The following is a 22514-nucleotide window of genomic DNA, read 5'->3' as shown; positions in this document are numbered from 1 at the left end:
TATATTATAGGTGATTTTAATTTATTAATTTTTGCTCATCCAAATTAAAAAAAAATTTTCTCTACAGGCAGAAGCCCCCTCCCAAGAAAAAAAAAAAAAAGGCAGAAACCCATGTAATAATCAACACATTGACAGGTGTCAGTCAAATCACTTATATCCAAAAATTAATATCAAAGACTATTTATAAAGCGACTAGTGATATATAATTGCTATTGGCCTCTAAATCTTTTCAATGTATTCCCCAGTCACTTAAAAATCTGGACATGTACTTCTAATACATGAATATTTAGTTATTTTGAAATGACATATACTCTCTAGCTCTATGTACATTTTAAAATTTCATAAAAAGAGACATTTAAAAAAATAAAATAACGATTTTCTAATATTTTATTTTCATATCCTAATGGATTTTCATACAAAATTCCTGAATACCAACAGAGCAGAAACACACTGTCACAGAGTGCTGGAAATAAAGTATTACACATCCCAAAGGAAAGTGGATTCCATCATTGGGAAACCTGAAAGCCTCCATGGGGGAAAACAAGATGCAAAGGAGATGAGGCTCAAAGGCAAAGTGACTTCAACGGGTAAAATGATGTGCGTATATATATTTCTTCACAAAAACTAATTTTCCTCGAAACTCTTGATGTTGTGTTTAATCTCCAGAGTTGCCTGCAAAGCTGGATTCTATGTGTATAACCTAATTTGAGAGTCATGAGCAAAATAGAGGCAGGACAGCCAGAGCAGGTCAAACAGCACAGGGCACACAGGCGGGGGCGGGGGGAGAAAGACATTTCTCCTTTGTTTGTGGAGAAACAGTAATTGATGGTTTTCAAATGCTGCCATGATGGGGTGAAGATTCTGCGTGGAAAGAGCCATCCATCCAAGTATAGGGAATTGAAAGTATAAATGGAGCCAAAGACAGTAGTTGGGAGACCGTAATCCTGTCACTGGGAATAGAGAGAGATCAGCGAGAGGAACTGTCATATAAGTAGTTCTGTGGGATCTGGGCATTGCGTGGAGTAAAAGAGGAAGACAAAAGCTGACCCCCATGTGAGAACCAGAAATAGAGAATCACAAGGAGAAGCCATTCGGGGAAAGAAAAATGAAAACCCTGGTTTTGGTTAGATAGAATCTGATGAGCTCCAGGAACCATCACCTCTGGGGTGAAATATGGGGCTTGAAATGTACAAGTCTGGAGTCAATATCCAAATGGAACAAACAAGACTGCCCACCAACAGTACCTAGACAGCTCATTCAATGTCATGTTATTCAATACATGTCAATTCAATACTCCATGTAAGCAACTGAGCACCTGAGAATAAAAAATCCTGGGGAGGGCACAGAACCTTTTTTTTTAAGTTTTTTACTAAATTGAGTTACAATGCTGTGCCAATTTCTGCTGTAGAGCAAAGTGACGCAGTCATATGCATGTATACATGCCCTTTCCTATATTATCTTCCATCAGGGTCTATCCCAAGAGATAGGATATAGTTCCCTCTGCTGAACAGTAGGATTTCATTGCTTATCCCATCTAAACGTAATAGTTTGCATCTACTAATCCCAAATCCCCAGTCCATCCCTCTCCCTCCCCCATAAGGGACCATTCATTCCAGAGACCAGTTTCTCTCAACTTGGATTCATCTTGGTTGATTGGTCCATTAGTCAATAATCAGAAATGTAGCCGTAAAAGATAGGAACAGAAGCATGGCAAGTGCGTCAAAAGGCAAATCGAGAAGAAAAGAAGAAAAAGCCAGTTCAAAGAAGGCAACACCAACAATAAAAAATGACTGAAGAAGATAAGTGATCTATGTGTGTGCGGGGGCAGGGGGGCGGTTCGTAGACTTGGTCACTAAAATACCTTGGAGGGGAATTTCAGAGTGGAAAGGGTGACAGTGAGTTTTGAGGGTGAAGCAGTGGATGGGGGATGACAAGGGGGAGGCAGCCAGCAGAAGGGACTCCTTTTAAGCTTGGCAGGAAAATAAAGACACGCAGAAGTATAGCTCCAAGAGAAAGCAAGTCTAAGGAAAAGGGTGGTCGTTCTACTTAGTGTTAGAGGAAAAAAGGTTTCTACCTGAGCATCCCTATAAAAAGTGGTAGAAAAAAGAAAATGCAAGAGGGAAAAACAATGATGAATAATGTTAAAAAGGAAGAGGAACAAAGGCTAGAGAGGGGAGTCTTTGAAAGAACAGATGATTTTTGGATAAAAGAGGGGGGAACATTTTAATGAGGTTAGGATCAAAATGAGAGCTTAGGAAAACAGGAATAAACAGATCAGGAAAACAGGAATCAAGGTCATCCGCTAAGACTGAAGACCATCTGAAAGGAGGGAAAGGTTCTGATAACAACCAAAAGCTATGCCACAGGGATCAACAGGCTGTTGTGTAGTTGTGTGTGTGTGTGTGGTTGTATGTGTATGTAGTTGTGTGGCGGGTGTGGTTGTGTGTGTATGGTTGTATGTGTATGTAGCTGTGTGTGTGTGTGGTTGTGTGTAGGGGGTGTGGTGCACACCAATCCATACATGAGCACACACACACCCTTTGATTAAAATACTTCTCTAAGAAACTGTAAATAACTCAAGGAAGTCCACTTCTAGTATATATTTTAGAGTTTTCTCCCACATTAAAGCTATCTTAGCCTGAATGGTTGCTATCTTTGCATAGAGGTCTATTTCAAGAGAGTGTGCAGAGGAGGGGACAATTAAAACAAGAAAAGTTCATTTGTCTCAACTTCTGTTGAGGCAGTAACATGACAGAGAGGCAAGGCTCAGGAGAGAAATATTAACATCTTATGAAGACCCGAAACACCGGGGAATTACTTTTTCAGGAGGAAGAAGGTTTCATTTGAAGGGTAAGAATAGTGCTCATCACCAAGACATAGGAGAAAGAGAGGAAAAAAATCAGGGGACCTAAGAAGTGAGGAGAAAAAAAGGGCGGTTTTATCAAGAAATCATCTATCCCGTCCGACCAGGGAGGAGCAAGGTCTGATGGCCACACACTGGTTCTTATACACGTGGACCTCATCCAGAGGCAGAAGTGACAACTGTAAGGCGGTGGCTCCCCTGGGATGGATCCTTCCAGACGAAAGAAAGGGAAGCCTGCTTCATTATACCAACCCAGGATTGCCATTTCTCCCGCAAAGCAGCCAGATAGACTATAAAATTCTTCAAAGGTAGAAATACCAATTCGCTCCAAAACATTTCTTTAACACCTATGTTCCAGACACAGAGCTACATGCTGGGGAGAGAGAAGTGACAGGCTTTCTTATATCACTTTACCTACGACTGAGTGGATAAAAGCTACTCCAAAACGCAACAGCGTAAAATGACCAACACCTGTTATCTCATAGTTTCAGAGTAGGTGGCTCTGGCTCAGGGTCTCCGTGTTGGGAGTCCCCCAAACACACCCCAGGTTCAGCGGTCACTAGAAGGATGCACAGGACTCACCTAGGGTGTCCTTCGTGGCTCTGACTTATTACAGCAAAATCAGCAAAGGGTGCATGGAGCGAAGCCCATAGGAAACCAGGCACAAGCCTCCAAACGTCCTCTCCCCACCGAGTCAGCCAGGATGGGCTTAATTCCTCCCAGATCACATTGTGACAACAAATTGTGAAATGTTATCTACCAGGGAAGCTTATCAGAGACTCAGTGACAGAGGTTTTCATTGGTGGCTGTTCACATACCCGGCCTCTGTCTAGCATATAGCAAGATTCCAGAGGCCCAGAAAGTACGATAAATTATACTGCTTGCCCAGTTCAGGCTCAGTCAATCACTCTCACCATTAGTTAGAGAATGGTGGGAACCCTCCTAAGTCCAAGTTCCCAGATGCCAGCCTTTCTCGAAATCTTGCAAGCAGGACTTTCTAAGGACCCCGGTTTCAGGCCTATGTTAATTCTTTTCTGCTTAGTGTCCCACGAGGTTGCCATCGAGTTGTCAGCTGGGCCACCATCATCTGAAGCTTTGACTGGAGCTGGAGATACACTCATAAGAAAACTCACACACGTGGCTAAGGGCTGGAAGTTTTTCCCTGCGTGGGGCCTGCATGTCCTCAACATATAGCAGCTGGCATTTCCCCCTGGCGAGTCATCCCAAATGGAATGAGCAAGAACACACCTCAAACGGAAGCTATAGTCTTTAATCTCAAAGTCACAAAGACCAAAGCCAGTACAATGTGGGAAGAAAAGGGGGTGCCAAGACTCAGTGGTCATGGGGGGCTATCTTGAAGGCTGCCTACCACAGTCCACACTCTGGCCCTCTCCCACATGCAACAAAGACTAACCCCTCCCATGGTCCCTAAACGTCTCATCCCATCACAGTATCGGACTCTCATCATCTCAGTCCGGCCTGGGTACAGAGGTAGTCCCAGATATACAGTTCCTCTCTATCTGTGGATGTGTGTGATTAAAGTGACAGGTCATCTGCCCCCACATACTCAACACTCAATGGTGGGACAAGTAGAGGACTTCTGCTCACATAGCGGGGGATGGGAGGCATGTAGGGAATGCAGTTCTGAAGTCCTGCCAAGCAGATGTTTCAAGTTCCTTGATTAGGTCTCGAGTTGAGGGCTGAGAATAGTTCTATATGACCCTTAACTCCACCCCCTGGACCCTTGGTTTTGGCGTTTCAGTTATTCTTTCATTCTCACGAACGGTAAAGGGCATTTGCAGCTGAGTAGTTTTCTCAGTCTTCTTACCTCCTGTTGATACCTAAGAGTTCAAAAGCATCTTTTCATTTTGTACTCTACATCCCTTTCATTTCAAGCTGATGGTGTCTCTTAAAAATTCGGAGAGTCTTCTGTGACTCCTTTTAGGTTTCATCCCATTAGACAAAAACCACACCTACCACCTTTGCAATGAGTCCTTCCCAACCTTGGGCTTTTGCTGGATACCATGTCCTTGAACCTCCAAGAAGGGCTGCTGTTTGATCAAGAAGATCTGCTAAGGCAAACCCTTCATCTCTTTAGAGGTCCTTTTGGCTGAGTGCTCGGTACTCTTGAGACGCCATTTTTGATTTCTGAGATCTTAAGATTTTACAGTCATACCCTTGGCTTCACATTTGGAGCGTGTTTTCCTAAAAGTGCTCTGAATTTGATCTTTGTTCAGAAGCCGTTTCTTAACTTTATTATCATGTGTTGTCTGGAGAGGCTGGAAATCTTCAAAAACAGCAAGTCCTAGCTCTTTTTTGCTTACTTTCTGCTTTCAGTTTCCCTCTCTTCTTGCAATTTTACTATAAGCAACAGGAAAAAAATATACATATAAGGCACTTTCAACAGTCTGTTAGAAATCTCCTTAACTGTATTATCTAGTTCATTAGGTACATTTTCTACTTTCCACATTACTTCAGGCATCGGTATTGCTAAATATTTTGCTACCACATAACAAGGATTCTCCCTTTCCAAGTCCCAATATGATTTTCCTATAAACCTTCACTGGGAGCCTCCTCAAAGTCCAAACTTCTAGAGACAATGTATTCAAGGCACTCTAAGCTTTTATTAACCTGTTCCTCAGAATCTTTACTGCTTTTCCACTGCACACTGCCAAGACTTAAGCCACGACCACATTTTAATGTTTCATTACATCAACACCCACTTCTAGTATCAAAATCTTATTAATTACCTATTGCTGTGTAATAAGCCACCCCAATCAAAACACCAAGCATCTATTGTCTTACATAGTTTCTGAGGGTCAGAAATTGGGAACCTAAATTTAGAAAGATGGTTTTAGCTCAGGGTCTCTGGTGAGCTGAAATCAAGCTGAGGGGTGGGACTTATAACATCTGAAGGCTCAGTGGGATAGACCTGCTTCTTAACTCCCGTGGTCATTGCCAGACTCTGTTTCTTATTAGCTGTTGCCATGGGAGTGACTCTCTCTATATATATAGATTGCCTGGCTGTCTTCCCCACATGGTGACTGGCTTTCTATAGAATGACCAGCCCAAGAGAAAGAGCCCAAGATGGAAGCCTCAGTCGCTTATAACCTAATCTTGGAAATGACAGACCATCACTTCTGTCCTAATCTATTTTGCAAAGGCACAGGACGTGAGGCTCGCTGGGGATCATCTTGCTGGATGGCTACCACATTTCCTATCTACAAGCCTAATGGGATGATAGCCATCAACACGACTTACAATAACATTTAATAAGAACCATAAAGAACATATGGAGAACTTATCCCCAGTTTACCCTGGAGGTGTCAAGACGGTGTGACAGGGAAAGTGATGCATATGTAATTTAGGGCCTAAAGCAAGGAATGAGACTTATCAGACACATGGAAGAGCCCCAGCCTGCTGGAAGCTTCCCATGCATTTCTCATGTTGCATAGCCTACCATCTGGTAAATTCAATAACCCCAAGGCTCTTCCTAAGAGCAAATATGGAACAACTTAATTTAATATCAATATTTTTGGAGGACACATTACCATTTAATAGGTGAATCAAAAGCATAATGGTAGATGACAAATGCTCTGCTTGGGAATGCCTCCTGTAAAGGTCAAAGTGAACGGGGGGAAATGATAAATAAAGTGAAAATGCACAGCGTGATAACAAATGTGAAAGTTGGAATAAACTCCCCTAATTTAATAAAGCACACAATTCTCCAACACATAATAGGGATTCTTTACATGAGAAGACAAGAAGAAAGACAGAGATGGAGAAAGAAATGCTAACCAAAGGTCCCTCCACAGGAAACAGATGCAAAGCACAGTTTAAAGAGTGGATGGAAAACAAGGTCAGGCAAGCACGCTGGAATGTAAAAGCCACTCTCATTTCTCATTATATGTGACCCAATCTTATTATAAAAATCTCTAAATAAACATAAGAAGGAAAGAAAAATCACCCATGACCTTAAATTCTAGGGATAACCGCAAACTGGATTATAGACTGTACCCTTTTACACTGCTAGACAGATAGGTGGAGAGATATACTTACACCACATATGTACGTATATGTATGTGTAATCTTGGAAATATGTCGTTTTTGGAAATGGATCTGTGTTTTTCATGAATATAAAATTAACAGACAAATATTAAATTCATATATGGGTTAACACATTTTAAAGTCTACATATTAGGGAGAGGTATGAGGTAGAAAGTAAAATTCACCTGTAATTCTTTCACTCAGGGGAAAAAACACTGTTTACTATTAACATCTGGTATTTTTCTCCCAGGCATCTTCAATGCAAATATGATTTTTAATGCAAGACTAGGCTCATGCTTTTTTATTAACTGCTTCTCTCATGAAAAAGTACATGGTGGCTAGCTTCCTCTGTAAACACGTGTCCCCCCCACATCATTTTTAATGACTATATAGTTAGTTTCCGAATAGGTATGTACCATAATTCTTTTAATCAATATCTTATTAATGCACATTTGTGCCGCTCCCAATTTTCCATCACTGTCAACAAGGCTCAGCTTTGACATCTTTATGCACACATCTTTTGCACACTTACCCGTCATTTCCTCAGGTTTGTTATGTCTAAAGACATTTTAAAGAGCTTCTTTGCTGTATCAATGCACACTCACACAAGGGTTTGAAAAATCTCCAGCCACCGGCTTCACCGTCACTGAGTACTGTAAGTACATACAGTCTTAATTTTCATTTCTTCAGACACAAAAGATAATAAGACAACACAGTTTAAAATGTTTAAAGAGCATTTGAACTTCTTTGTGAATTATGCAACCTTGCTGTTTGCCAAATGTTCATGGAAGTGTTCTCTGTCTTTGTTTATCAATTTGTAAGTGCCCTCCCACCCAAAGGCACATCCATTCCTGTTTTTAAATAGCCTGGCAGCAAAGTGTTATCAGCAGAACATAAAGAAGAACTCACAGAGTTAGAAAAACATCCAGCTATGTTCAAACGTTGCTGCCTCCAAATCTCAGGCCTGTCCCACAGCGGTGTGGACTATGCTGATGCCTCTTCAGCATTAAAGGCAGGCACGCCCCAACGGTGGTTCATGCAAAACTCTGGACGCCTGCTTCTCGCCCCAGGGTAATTAAACCAGGCCTGGTATTTTGGAGGATGCCCAGGTGGCTCAATGGGAACTACTGACTGAAGTTCTCATCCCCTAGCAGCTGGGAACACTGCAGGCTTGTAGTCCTTAACTGGGAACACTGCAGGCTTGTAGTCCTTAACAGCCCTTGGCTGAAAAGAGTTAACTAGCTTAAGTTCATGTCCCTTCCAGGGCTTGCCGAACCCTGTGACTGGAAGATGTGCAGATATAAAAGATCCTTCCTAGTGCCCTACCCCAGGAAATCCCAGTTCTAGAATTCCCACTGGGTAGGATGAGGCCTTAGGACTGCAAAGGAGCCCCTCTTCTCCTTCTGGCCAGTTTTGCCTCTGCCCCTCCCCGACAAGGGGGACTCTGTGAGATTCCCTAACAGTGTCCGGAGCACCAATCTCTGAGGCTGCTTCCTGAGGGAACCCAACCTAAGTCATGTCCTACATGGAACTTCCCCTAAAAGAATAAACTTCCTCTGAAAGAGTAAACTAAACAAAATCTTCCTCAAAAGATGAAGAAGGTAGTTACCAAAGCAGATTCAAAAATCCTTTCCGGTTGAGTTACTGTTTAATGAGTATAGAGTTTTCACTTGGGGTGATGAGAAAGTTTCGAAAATAGTGGTGATGTTTGCATGAAATTGTGATGGTGACTAACGCCACTGAACTGTACATCAAAAAGTTAAAACGGCAAATTTTATGTTCCGTGCTACAATTTTCCACCATCATTGTACCACAATTTTCAAAAATTAATAACATAATATACAAAAAATCATTAAAATGTATACTTTAAATGGGTGAATTGTTCGGTAAAGCTGCAGGATAAAAAATTAATACGCAGAAGTCTGTTGCATTTCTATATACTCATAATGAACTATCGGAAAGAGAAATTAAGAAAACTGTCCCATTTACAATTGCATCGAAAAGAATAAAATGCCTAGGAATAAACATAATCAAGGAGGTGAAACACCTGTACTCTGAAAACTCTGTCACAGAGGAAAGAAATTAAAGATGACACAAATAAATGGAAAGATATACCGTGCTCATGAATTGGAAGAATATTGTTAAAATGTTCATACTAATCAAAGCAATCTATAGATTTAATGCAATTCGTATCAAAATACCCATGACAGACATCAATGGAACAGACTAGAAGGCCCAGAAATACACCCATGTTTATATGGTCAACTAATCTACAACAAAGGAGGCAAGACAGTACAATGGGGGAAATTTAGCCTCTCCAACAAATGGTGTGGGGGAAAACTGGACAGCCACATTTAAAAGAATGAAACTAGATCACTTTCTTATCCCATATACAAAAATAAACTCGATATGGATTAACAGACCTATATGTAAGACCTGAAATAATAAAACTCCTAGAATAAATCATAGCAGTATGCTCTTTGACCTCACTCTTATCAGTAATTTTGTGGCTCTGAATTCTTAGACAAGGAAAACCAAAGCAAAAATAAACAAACGGGACTACATCAAACTAAAAGCTTTTGCCCAACAAATGAAATCATCATCAAAATGAAAAGACAACCTACTAAATGGAAGAAGATATGTGCAAGTGATGTGTTTAACAAGGGGCTAATATCCAAACTATGTGAAGAACCCATGCAACTCAATATCAAAAAAATCCAACTACTCTGATTAAAAAATAGGCAGAGGAACTGCACAGAAATATTTCCAAAGTAGACATACAGATGGCCAATAGGCATATGAAAAGATGGTCAACATCACTAATCATCAAGGGAATGCAAACCAAATCCCCAATGAGATATCGCTCACACCTGTCAGAATGGTTATTCTCAAAAAGACAAGAAATAAGAAGTGTTGGTGAGGATGTGGATAAAAGGGAACACTTGTGCACTGTTCATGAGCATGTAAATTGGTGCAGCCACTATGGAGAACAACAAAAACACTAATCCAAAAAGTTATGTGCGCCCCAATGTTCAGCACAGCATTATTTACAACAGCCAAGATATGGAAGCAACCTAAGTAGAATACTATCCAGTCATAAAAAAGAATGAAATCTTGTCATTTGTGACAACATGGCTGGACCCAAAGGGTATCATGTTGAGTGAAATAAGTCAAAGACAAACACCATATGATTTCACTTATACGCAGAATCTAAAAAAAAAAAAAAAATGAATAAACGAAATAGGATACAAACTCATGGATAAAGAGAAAACACCAGTGTTTGCCAGAGGGGAGAGGTGAGGAGGGCTGGGTGAAATTGGTGAAGGGGATTAAGAAGCACAAACCACCAGTTATAAAATAGGTTAAGTCATGGGGCTATATAGTGCACAGCACAGGGAATACAGTCGATAATACTGAAATCATCTCATATGACGACAGATAGGAACTAGATGTAAAATGGTGATCATTTCATAATGTACACAAACACAGAATCACTGTTTCCCGTCTGAAACTAATATAATATTGCGAGTTGATTTTGCTTCAAAAAAAATTAAGGTAATCCACTTCTTCACGAGAAATAAAATTACAAACCAAATGGGTGCATTATTGACATGTGACTTACATCTCAATAAGGCTGTTTAAAAAAATTCCTTTCAGTGCAGTGTAACGACATGGAGGTTAACAGGTGAGTAAAACAGCCTCGGCTCATTCATCCACAGAACAACGGCAATATTTTTCAGCCCTCATCCAGGGGTTTTCTTTCCCTCACCCCCTAAAACACAGAAACTAATGCTCACTGATGTGTACTTTATGCATCTTTGGTCAGCAGTAATTCAGGATTTATATGCTGAGTGGCACAGGAAAGAGAATAAGCAGTTTCTTGGGCCAGCTCCCAGAGCTAAGAATATTTAGACTACTTGAGGGCCAAGATATTGGCAACATCACTAAATTCAGTTTTGTGGTAGCACAGTGTTTAATTTCACCAACGCACACGCTCACACGCACAGAAAACCACCATGAAGCGAGGTAACAGACCATGTCTAAGAGGAGCAGAACAAGCTTATTTCTCAAACAAGACTGTGCCAAAGGCAGCAGGGTCCAGAGAACAATACGCAAATATTTTATCTCCCCAGAAGGGCACAACCCACTGCCACTCCTGCAACATTTAGAAAGTACTTCTGCATTTGCAAACTCCTCCGTGATCATCATCCTTAGCCATCCCCAGGAAGCCCAGAAGTTTCCCGTTTGGCGAAGACTGGCAAGCCCCTTATATTAATGTATACCTTCCCTTTAGCAAGAGACCTCCATTCAATAAAGGCCAAACCTCCAACAAGAGTTAACTGTCATTTAGGGTCTGTGGTTTCTTGCTCCCAGCCCTCCGCAATCAATGCTCTGTCAGAAACCAACTTGATGTTATGCAAAGTTTCATACACTGACGTGCTTAAGAATGAAAGAAAACTTTCATGTCAAAAACGCCGCCCAAAGCATAACAGAAAAAAACAATGCATTTGGAACTGGGAAACTTGACCTTCCGTCTGGAATCTGCTGCTCACAACCTGTGTGACCCTGGAGTACTTAATTAACTACCCTGAATCTCAGGTCTTTTATGTGCAATGATGGGCTTAAGGAAAATACGTGCACAGCCTATCTCACAGACTGTTGTGAGGTCAAATGAGATTAATGGCTGTCTAAAGACGTCAAAAACCAATTCTATACAAATGTGAAAGAGTACGGCAACGCTTCTCATCTCTAAAGAGCTCTGCAGAAACATAGCTAAGGGCCATTTAAGTGTAACACAGCTGTTTAAATATGAGAGCGAGCAAGAGAATTCCACTGAGGGAAAAATATTAATCCGAGTTACCTCCTCTTACATCCATTTCATAACTCATTGGAGACCAAACTGATTATGTTGTAGAAGCCACAGATCGAGGTGTGAAAGGAAATAAGTGTTAGAATGTGTCCTTAATTTAGACTGATGAAATCATTCCCACCTGAAACTCCAGAGTTTGCCTTGTTTTGATTGTTGTGGTTGTTGTGTTTATTATCACAGAAAGGACTGATGGAAAACATTCAGTTCTTTTTGAAGCTTGGGCATTCCTTTTTTTTTTTTTCTCCTTAGGAGAGACTACATTTTCACAACCAGGCATAGCCATTCTCTAGTGGAGCTGAAAGGAATCCGGGGAGGTAAGACAAAAATCATCAACAAGCTGATTTCATATTCCACAAATGTATAACCTCTGAGATTTCAAAGTCGGAGGCTGATTTCTTCCCACTGAACAGGGGACTGAGATTGGAACGAATACATGTTCCAAATTTAGCCCAGCCACACGGCTCTGAGCAGCTATTTAACCGCGGCGCACACGGGAGTGTGACCACACAGGGTGCCGGTAGAGGCCACCGCAGAACCAAAGGCACAGGCAAGGCCGACGCAGACAATGGACCTGAGAAGTCGAGAACTAGAATATGTGCCCCTTTCCACTTACTTTTGTGTTAGGGAGTCTGGTGGGGAGGGGAGAACTCAGGAGACAGGTGGACACCTAAATGATGTGTGGTATTTAGGCACTGAAGAATGAATCAACTCTAGAACAAATATTTCAATCTGCCATCTTTTCTCCTCTTTCTTTTCAGTATCAAACTCTTCAAGAGAACAGTCCCCAGCCTTTCGTCTCCATTTACTCACCACACTCGACATGGCTCCTTGCAGGTGGCCACCCACCGCGACATGTGATCGCCGGATCCAGTGGCCCCGCATGAGTACTTCTCAACCTCCCGCGGCAGCTCACACAGCTGACCAGTCCTTTACCTGGAAACAGCGCCTCCTCCGACTCCTTTCCTACAGCACCCATGCTGGCATTTCACCTACCCCTTCTCCTCTCTTTTCTTATCCCTGTCCCTCTCCTGGTTCTTGATGACCTAAGGCCTCTGGATTCTACTTTGGGCATCGTCCACTACCCGCAGTCCCTCGGACACCTGAGCTCTTCTGTGGCTCTCTGTCCAGCTGGATGTGACAGTTCCCAACCACCTCTGTTTCGAAGATCAAGCCCAGATTTCCAATTGCCAACTCCATATGTCCACTTATCCCCTCGGCACGTTACATCCAAGATGGAACCCACCGCTTTTCCTACAAAACCAAACTCCTCCTCCCAGCTTGCGTAAGCCTTGTTATTCTCGTTTCTCACTATCGAAGCCGTCCTTCTACTCTACCCACATACAACTTTCCAAGTCCCAGGAATAGCTCAAGACATTCCTCATATCCACTGCTTCTTTTGCAATCTCATGCAAAGATACACAATAACTTCTGATACAGGTTCTTGTTACCAGGACCTTCTGATTCTCCAAAAATTCTGCACAATGGTACCAGATAATTCTCCCTGCGTAATGTGTGTATCACAGCCTTGTTCAAAAACGGCTATGCTACTGCTTTTCAGGTCCAGATTCCTAAGCCTAACATCTTATATTCTCCATAATCCAGCCTTATCTCTGCTAAAATCCTAGATGGTCACAATGTTCATATGAGTTTGGATTCCCAGCTATTTTCCTAAACTTGCCTTGAAGTTTCTCCTTCCAGCCAAAATGCTCTTTGGTTTCTACCTCTCCACCCCTAGACCATCTCCACCTGTTAAAATTACACCCTTCTTCAATACCTAGCTCAAACTACTTCTCAATGAAACTTATCCTCAATCCTCCTGTCCAAAATGCCTCATATGCAAAAATATTTTGCTGCATTCCTGAGGCTTTTACCATTGTCTGTGACAATGCACATTTCTCTCCTAGTTTAGATCACAAGTCTTGAAAGGGAGGGTCTCAACACCATGGTTTGCTGAAAAGAGCATGGACTTTTTTTTTTTTTTTTTTTTTTTTTGTCTTTTTGCCTTTTCTAGGGCTGCTCCTGCGGCATATGGAGGTTCCCAGGCTAGGGGGCCAGCCTACACCAGAGCCACAGCAACACAGGATCGGAGCCGCATCTGCAACCTACACCACAGCTCATGGCAACACTGGATCCTTAACCCACTGAGCAAGGCCAGGGATCGAACCCACAACCTCATGGTTCCTAGTCGGATTCACTAATCACTGAGCCATGACGGGAACTCCAAGAGCATGGACTTTGAAACCAAAATAACTAGACTGTGTTTTCACTTGCACTGGCTAAATGACCCTGAATTTCTCCGACTCTAGTGCCCTCATCTGTAAAAAGAACTTATGGTAATTGTTACGATGTGGCTTGCTTACCTCAGAGGTGGGCCAACTATGGCCCCTAGGCCAAACTCAACCCAGCACTCATTTTTATAAATAAAGTTTTATTGGAACACGACTGTGCTCATTCATTTAAATACTTTTTATGGCTGTTTTTGCATTACAGTGGTAAATTCAAGCACTGGGACAGGCATATTTACTATGTGGTCCCTTAGGAAAAAATACCCCTTCTCTACTTCTATTTCACACCACTTTTAGGTGGAGAGGGGAGGAGTTTTAGGTGGAGAGGGGACTTCCCTGAATTTAGGGGTACATGGGTCAAAGGGGATTCCACTAAACAGATGCATTCAATGCAAGGAGTTCTAGAAAGTGGGAGTAAGATGGAAGCCATCTTCTGGCTCCTTCTTGACTGTTCACTGCTGTCAAGGAAGGTCATGGAAACATGAGACTTTTAACCACAGCAGTGTCCCTCTCTGAGCGTCCTGAGCCATAGTGGCTTTCTGATCCCAGATTCCCAGAGCTGGAATGGCAGTTGCAGGGGTATGCTCTGAGCTCGATTCCATATTGTTCTGGAAATCTTTCCCGGTGGCCCTCCCAGTGGTTTGTATTAAATCCCATCTTGTTTAAAACTTACAGCCAAGTTTCTGTGTCTCATACTGACCTCTAACTGACCCAGAGACAAATGATAAATATCTCGTTGAGTCACTGAGACATGAAACAACAATATCTGTGAAACGTGTCTTATAAACAGTAAAGCTAACATTTTCTGTAAATCGTCGTCTCCTCCCCGACACTCTGCTCCCCCCTGACTGAGCCTCCCGGGCCCACAGCACAGCCATCGGCTCTCTTCGATTCCCACTCCGCTTGAGAAACCTCCAGTAACCACACAGATCGAGGCATAACCTACTTGGAGACATGGACATTTTGAAAGCGGATACAAAGCTAACTCTCCAGGCGAATGCTCATGCATTAAATTTTCCAAGTAATTTCTAAGGTTCATGAGCCTGCTGAAATCGTATCCATGGACCTCTAGTTTATGAAACCCTGATCGCTTACGCCAACGAATATCCAAACCTGTATCTCAAACCGAATCATTCTCACGAGGTTAAGACTGTATGCACTTCCCACGGGCAACCCAAACGCCATGTGTCCACTTGTGGTTTTACATTGCCACTGCTTCCTCTACATAAATGAGAAGATGTGAGCATCATTCAGACACCTTTCCTCCCTTCTCCATAGACAAATGCCAGGTCCTGACAATTCTACAGCCCTCATTGCTTCTGAATCTGTCTGCATCCCCATATCAGGTCTCAGTCATTTGTCCAGTCACCTCCATCTCTAATCAAGACTGCTGCAGAAGCCATCAAATTGCCTCTCTGCTTCCACTCTGTCTGCTCCCATCCATTTCCTGCACCTTATGTGCTTAAAAACGTGCATATTCAATCTAATTATGTCTTTCCTCTGTTTAAAACCTCACCATCAGCCTGCCCCATACCTCCCTGAAATGGCACCATTCCTCCAACCATGTGAGCCAGCGTTCCCAGAATTACAGATTTGCCCACCCCCAAAGGAGCTCTCGCCACTCTCTCCCCATAACGTCCGTCCTCCTGCCCACTCCCTTCCACCCTACTTCCTCCTGCCAGTACCCACCGCACCCCCAAAACACACACACACACACACACACACACACACACACATACACACATGCACACTTTCCTCCTGGCTAGCCTGTCATCCTTTTGTTCTCACTTTAGATATCATTTAATTCCCTTATTCATCAAATGTTAACTGAGCCTCTACTATATTCCAACCACTGGGCTAGCAACTGAGACAGAGCGACACAAAGACAGGCACAACCCTGGTCCCAACAAAGCTCCATCTAACAGGGACATTAGATCAGCAATGACACGTGTGATGATCTCTCGGTTGCTGCCAGCCCAATCCCAGGCTGTGTCCGGACCCCCACCCTGGGATCCCGAAATCCAGCTCTGTGACCCGCCCCCAGCCCCACCACCACTGCTGTCTCATCCATCTCTCCCTTCTCTGCCTGTAAACGCCTTCCCATCAGGTCTGTGTCTTATGGTTATTTATCACTGACGCCTGGTTCTGTATCTGATGCCCAGGAATTGCTTAGTAAATCCCTACTGATGAATGAAAATTCAGTCAATGGATGTCAGCTTAACGAGTCAGTTCTGCTTCAGAGAAGCCCAATCTAGGGACTGGAAACAACTGGGGTGGGAGCAGGGTCCTCACTGCTTGTCTGGGCTCTGCCAATGCCTCAACTCATAGGTAATACGCTTCTAACAGGGACTTACTGGCTGCATTTCACGTTAAGCGCTTATTCCGAGCAGCTGTCCTTGGCCCCAGGGTAACTGCCTGGGTGCCCAACAGTGTACCTAATTAGAGGCACCACCCCCACCCCCCGTGGCAACACTGGAGGCCTCAGGAGGCCAGTCACCAAGCTCTGCCTTTGGTCATTGGAACCTAAACACAGAAGGCAGGTACACAGGGGACTCAGCTGCCAGGAAACACCCAGGGGCTTTGCTCCACATTCCCTGATTCTGTGTAAACTCCCGCCACACATCTTAATGTGTGTGAAACTGGTGGGGGATGGGGAGAAGCAAAGGAAAACTGGGGAGTCACCATGCCCTTCTTTATGAAAAACAATAAAGCAGGTCGGATAAATGCCAACAAGATTTTCCTGAATCTCTGACAACACAAGTGACCGGTTATGCTACAGGCCAGGGTCTGATCTCTTGATGTGCATTAAATCATTTAATCCTCTCAAGGCTCCTGGGAGGTAGACATCATTATCATCTCATCTACAGATCAGTGTCCAGAGGCCCAGGGGGACTAGGAAGCCTCTGAATGCAGCCCCCAACCAGGAAGTGACACTGCAGAGGGTAAAGCAGCAAAGCAGCAGCTGACTCAGAGCCCAGGACCGGAAGCTCTGCCCTTACATCCCCAGGAGGGGGTGCCGTTCCCACCTCCCCCTGCCAGCCTTCCGTTGCCGCCGATGCCCACGTGGCCCGGGCACGTGCTATCAGGCAGGACTGGCAACACACTCTCAGTGCTAAGGGTTGGCCCTCAATCTGGCCAAGTATCACCCTGCAGTAATGAGGCTATAAGGATGCTAGATCTTCCTATTGTTCAAAAGTAGGCAGAAACCTAGATTTTTTTAAGTGGGGATAAAGAAAGGGGGGATGGCAGAAGGCTCTGGCCAGAGGGACTGAGAGGAGAGCTATAAATAACAAGAGCTGGGATGGACTTATGATGGAGGAGGAGGTCTGCAGGTGACACCCTGTGTGTCCAGTTTGGACCTGGGGAGTTTCTGGGGCTAAAGCTGCCCAGAGACCTGTAAGAACGCTGGGGCTGGAGCTGTGGACCAGGAGTGCAGATAACAGAGAAGGCTCTGGTTACTCTGTCCCCTGCCACCCCACCGCAGCCCTGTTTCACCTACAAAGGATCCTCTAAAACGCCACCTCTTGTTTGCTCTGAGGATGGTGAAAACACCAGGCTGGTGTTAGTTTCCTGAGGCTGCTGTGACAAAGGGCCACACACTGACAGAAATGTTCTGTCTCATGATTCTGGAGGCTAGAAGTCTGAGATCAAGGTGTCAGCAGGCTCCTGTTTCCTCCGAATGCTCTAGGGAAGGATCAGCTTGAGGCTATTCTCCGAGCTTCTGGTAGCTCCTTGGTCTGTTGTAGCATAACTCCCAGTTTTTACAGTGTTCTCCCTGTGTGTGTCTGTGTCCAAACTGTCCTGTTTATAAGGTCCCCAGTCACACTGGATTAGGGGCCCACCTTCCTCCAGTATGACCTCACCTTAACTATTTATACTTACAATGACTCTATTTCCAAATAAGGACACATCATGAGGCAATGTGTGGTTTTGAGGGGAGACACAATTCAATCTGTAACGAAGCTCTCACTGGAGGTTTCCTTTCTTCCCATCAGAATCCTGAAGAGTAGGACTAAGGCATGCCATCATTTATTTATAGCAAATTACTCTGTTTAAGAAACCACATAAATCCTAGAGCACATAAAAATGAATTTCATCCCAGTTCTCAAGGACCTTCCAACGGAACTGGAGGAAAAGGATAAACACAGAAGCTATCCTACAAACAAGTAGGTTATAACCAACTAGAAAGTAAGACAAGTACTGTAAGAATCAAATAGGGGGCAAGAAGTCACTTTTGTCTGTAAAAATCAAGAATTGATCCTTCGGTAGAATTTGATCCAGGGTTTGAGGGAGGCCCAGAATTCTAAAGGATGGAGACTTGGGGGAGGGAGACAGAGAAACTGAAGACATTCCAAGTGGAAGGAACAGGTTGAACAAAGAAGAGAGAGAGCATAGGCTGTATTTGGCTCAGGTCTGTTTGCCCAAAGAGGTTTGGGAGTCATGTGATAGAAGACTAAAATTATAGTTCGGGAAACCTTAATTGGCAGGAAACAGAGTTTTGTTTGTAAATGGGTAGGTACCTAGAAGTAATTTAGGTGGTCAATAAAAGCTGTTCCTCTGATAATGACTGAAAACTTCCCCAGTCTGGATATACATGAAGCGCCAAGGTCCTCAGATTCAATTCAAAGATGACTTCATGGAAACACATTATAATAAAACTGTCAAAAATCAGACTAAGAGAATTTTTTAAAACAGTTAAGTAAGAGGAATTCATCACGTAAAAGAGAACCCTCAGGGGATTTCGATGGATTTCTCAGTAGAAATCTTGCAGGGCAGGAGAAAATGGGATCATATAGTCAAAGTGCTAGAAGAAAAAAAATTGCCAAACAAGAATACTTTATCTGGTAAATGAAGGATAAAGATTCCTCAGACAAACAAAAGTTGAGGGAGTTTATCACCAAGAGTAATACCTTAAGAGAAATGCTAAGGATTTCTCAAGCAGAAATGGAAGGATGTTAATTAATGGAATAAAAATATATGAATGTACATAATTCACTGGTAAAAGTAGGTATATAGTCAAATTCAAAATGTTCTAATACTGTAAAAGTGATATGTAAATCATATTATTCTAATATAAAGATTAAAAGAAAAAGGATTTAGGAGTTCCCGTTGTGGCTCAGTGGTTAACAAATCCGACTATGAACCATGAGGTTGCAGGTTCGATCCCTGCCCTTGCTCAGTGGGTTAAGGATCCGGCATTGCCATGAGCTGTGGTGTAAGTTGCAGACGTGGCTCAGATCCCACATTGCTGTGGCTCTGGCGTAGGCTGGTGGCTACAGCTCTGATTCGACCCCTAGCCTGGGAACCTCTATATGCCATGGGAGCAGCCCAAGAAATGGTAAAAAGACAAAAAAAAAAAAAAAAAGAAAGAAAGAAAGAAAGAGAAAGGATTTAAAATAACTATAGGTACAATGATTTGTTAATGGATACATGATGTAAGATACAAACTGTGGGAGTTCCCGTCGTGGCGCAGTGGTTAACAATTCCGACTAGGAACCATGAGGTTGTGGGTTCAACCCCTGGCCCTGATCAGTGGGTTAAGGATCCAGCGTTGCTCTGAGCTGTGGTGTTGGTCACAGACGCAGCTCGGATCCCATGTTGCTGTGGCTGTGGCTCCAATGTATGCTGGCGGCTGTAGCTCCGATTAGACCCCTAGCCTGGGAACCTCCATATGCCATGGTCATGGTCCTAAAAAAAGGCAAAAAGACCAAAAAATATATACATATATAAACTGTGACTTCAAAAACATAAAATGGGTAGGAGTGGGAGCATAAAAGGGTAGAATTTTGTATGTGATGGAAGTTAATCACCATAAAATAGAGTGTTATAACTATAACATGTATTATGTAAGTCTTATGGTAGCCTCAAGGCAAAAAACTATATTATAGATACAAGAGAGAAAGAGGAAGAATTCTAAACATATCACTAAAGAAAATCATTAAATCACAAAAGAAGACAACAGGAGAGGAACAAAGGAACTACTAAACTGCCAGGTACAAGATGGCAGTAGCAAGTTCTTATCTATCAATACTTTATATGGATTAAATTTTCCAATCAAAAGACATGGATTTGCTGGAGTCAGTAGCAATGAACCCCACTAGTATCCATGAGGATGCAGGTTAGATCCCTGGCCATGCTCAGTGGGTTGGGGATCTAGCATTGCCATGAGCTGCAGTGTGGGTCACAGATGTGGCTGGGATCCTGTGTTGCTGTGGCTGTGATATAGGCAGGCAGCTACGGTTCCAATTCAACCCCTAGCCTGGGAACTTCCATATACTGGGGGTGTGGCCCTAAAAAGACACAAAATAAAATAATTTTTAAAAAGACAGAGTATTTCAATGGATTAAAATAAAAAGGCCCAACTATATACTGCCTACAAGGGATTTATGTCAGCTTTAAAAATAAACACAGGCTGAAAGTAAAAGGATGCAAAAAGATATTCCATCTTTTCCACTGGAAGCCAGAAGGGAGCAGGTGTAGCTTCACTTATCAGACAAAATAAACTTTAAGTCACATTTGTAACAAGAGACAAAGAAGGTCATTATATAATAATAAAGGGATCGATTCATCAAGAGTATATAATAATTGCAAATAAATATGCACCCAACATCAAGCACATAAATATATTACACAAACACTAAGAGATCCAAAAAGAGTAACAGACAACAATACAATAATAGTAGGGGACTTCAGTACTCCACTTTTAACAATGGATAGATCATACGGAAAATCAATAAGAAAACACTGAACTAAAACCCCACAGTAGACAAAACAGACCTAAAAGACATTACAAACATTCAAGCCAACAGCAGCAGAATGTATATGTGCAAGTGCATATGGAACATTCTCCAAGGTAGATCATATGTTAGGCTAAAAACAAGTCAAGAAATTTAAGAAGATTAATATCATATCAAGTATCTATTCCCCCAATAATGATATGAAACCAGAAATCAATAACAGGAGGAAAGCTGTAAAATTCACAAATATGTAGAAATCAAAACACTTCTGGATAGCCAATAGATCACAGAAAAAAATTAAAAGGAGAATCAAAAAATTTCTTGAGACAAACACAAATAGAATTACAACATACCAAAACCTATAGGATATAGCAAAAGCAGTTTTAAGAGGGAAATTTATAGCAACAAACACTTGTATTAAGAAACAAGAAAGATTTCAAATAATCAGCCTAAGGAAATAACACCTCAAGGAAACAGAAAAAGGAAAACTATTCTCAAGTTATAAGAAAGGGAATAACAAAGAACAGAATGGAAATAAATGAAATAGAAGTGAGAAAAATAATAAAAAAGATAAAAAATTAAAAGCTGGTTTTTTGAAAAGATAAACAAAATTGACAAAGCTTTAGTTAGACCAAGAAAAAAACGAGAAGACACAAACAAGTAAAATCAGAAGTGAAAGAGGAAACATTACATTTATACTATAGAAATAAAAGGATCATAAGAGACTACTATGAACAGTTATACACCAAGTTAGATAACCCAGGAGTAATAGATACATGCATACAAACATACAGCCTTAAAGACTGAGTCCTGAAAAAAAAAAAAGAAAATCTGAAGAGACCAATAATGAGTCAGGATACTGACTCAGTAATCAAAAGCCTCCCAGGATCAGATAGTTTCAATGGTGAAGTCTACCAAATATTTAAATAATTAATATCAACCCTTCCAGGAAAAAAAAAAAAAAAACCTGAAGAACAGGGGACACTCCCAAACTTATTTTACAAGGGCAGCATTATCCTGACATCAAAGGCAGACAAGGGCACTGCAAGAGAAGAAAATTGCAAGCCAATATCCCTGATGAACATAGATGCAAATATCCTCAACGAAAATATGGCAAACTCTGAATAGAGCACATTAAAATAACAGCACATTAAAAGAATCATATACCACAATCAAGTGGGATTTATCCTTGGGATGCAAGGATGGTTCAACATACAGAAATCAATAAATGTGATACAACATAGTAAAAGAATGAAGAATAAAAATCATAGGATAATTTCAATAGATTCAGAAAAAGCATATGACAAATTCAACATTCATTCATGAATTAAAAAAAAAACCCTCAACAAATTTGGTATAAAAGAAGGGTAGCTGAATATAACAAAGGCCATATGTGACACACCCACAGTTAACATCATACTCAACAGTGAAAAACTGAAAACACTCTTTCTAAAGTCAGGAAAAAAATAAGAAGGTCCACTCTCACCATGTTCATTCAACACAGTACTAGAGGGCCTAACCAGAACAATTAGTCAAGAAAAAGAAATAAAAGGCAACCACCCTGGAAAGGAAAAAGTAAAACTGCCTCTGTTTGCAGATGGCATGATCTTTTAGAGAGAGAAAACTCTAACAACTCCACCAAAAAGACTGTTTGAAATAAAAGGCAACCACACTGGAAAGGAAAAAGTAAAAACTTTTGTTTGCAGATGGCA

The 22514-nt window shown here is 42.0% G+C and overlaps 1 protein-coding gene and 1 long non-coding RNA gene across 12 annotated transcripts in view; both read right to left on the bottom strand.

Annotated features, from left to right (window-relative positions):
- Positions 1-22514, bottom strand: part of RGS6 (regulator of G protein signaling 6) — a 564829-nt gene that overhangs the window by 488680 nt on the left and 53635 nt on the right. The gene's annotated exons all lie outside the window — the stretch shown is intronic.
- LOC106507739 lies at positions 372-8840 on the bottom strand. The gene is made up of 2 exons (XR_002346149.1): positions 7820-8840; positions 372-7563 (listed from the first exon to the last, which is right to left on the bottom strand). It is a non-coding gene; the product is annotated as an uncharacterized LOC106507739 (long non-coding RNA).

Source organism: Sus scrofa, chromosome 7, assembly GCF_000003025.6.
Source record: "Sus scrofa isolate TJ Tabasco breed Duroc chromosome 7, Sscrofa11.1, whole genome shotgun sequence".
In the NCBI taxonomy this organism is placed as follows: domain Eukaryota; kingdom Metazoa; phylum Chordata; class Mammalia; order Artiodactyla; family Suidae; genus Sus; species Sus scrofa.
Note: the sequence above shows the minus strand (reverse complement) of the source record. Positions and strands in the feature narration are given on the sequence as shown.